Source organism: Triticum dicoccoides, chromosome 5B (genome assembly GCF_002162155.2).
Source record: "Triticum dicoccoides isolate Atlit2015 ecotype Zavitan chromosome 5B, WEW_v2.0, whole genome shotgun sequence".
Taxonomy (NCBI): Eukaryota; Viridiplantae; Streptophyta; class Magnoliopsida; order Poales; family Poaceae; genus Triticum; species Triticum dicoccoides.
This window is the reverse complement of record NC_041389.1, coordinates 163417401-163418045: the sequence shown is the minus strand read 5'-3', so window position 1 is coordinate 163418045 and position 645 is coordinate 163417401.

Here is a 645-nt window from a genome sequence, read left to right as displayed (position 1 = left end):
GCCCTTAGGGCACCGTTTAGACTTTGGGTTTTGTTTAGATTAAAGGTTTGCTATAGCTGCAACTTCGCGTACTTCGTTTGTGTTCAACGACCAGACAAAGGCGTCACAGAACCCCACCTTCATTAATAAAGCTTTCCTCTGTTATTCGCAATATCCAGATTGCAATCTTAGTTTCTTGCTTGTTCTTTGTTTGCTTGCAGGAAATAGACCTTCGTGGTCAGGTTGATCGTGCTCCGGCGTGGTCAATAATCTCTCGGAGTTGGTTTAGCGATTGCTAAGGCGCGACGTCCTCGCACGTTCGTAGTTGGATCGTCAAAGTCGACTTCCACCAAAACGATAGCCACCATCTCATCAAAAGACGGGACACTTTTGCCTCTATCACACAGGGCCCCCAAAATTTTGGGGCCCCGAGAAAACCAGAGAAAAACCTCGTTCGTTCTATCGTGCACGTCTGTCTGCGAACGCCCGAGCCTGACCCTGTCATCTTGAATCTCTACAGCCTCAGCCCTAGGGCCACAGGCCCGCAGCCCTCCCCTGGTTCCCCCGCCTCCACCCCAAACCCTAGTCGTCCGCAACGCACCCTTGTGCCGCCTCTAGCCATCTCCCATCTCGTTCCCTGTTGCAATCGGTCGCCGCTCCCCCCCC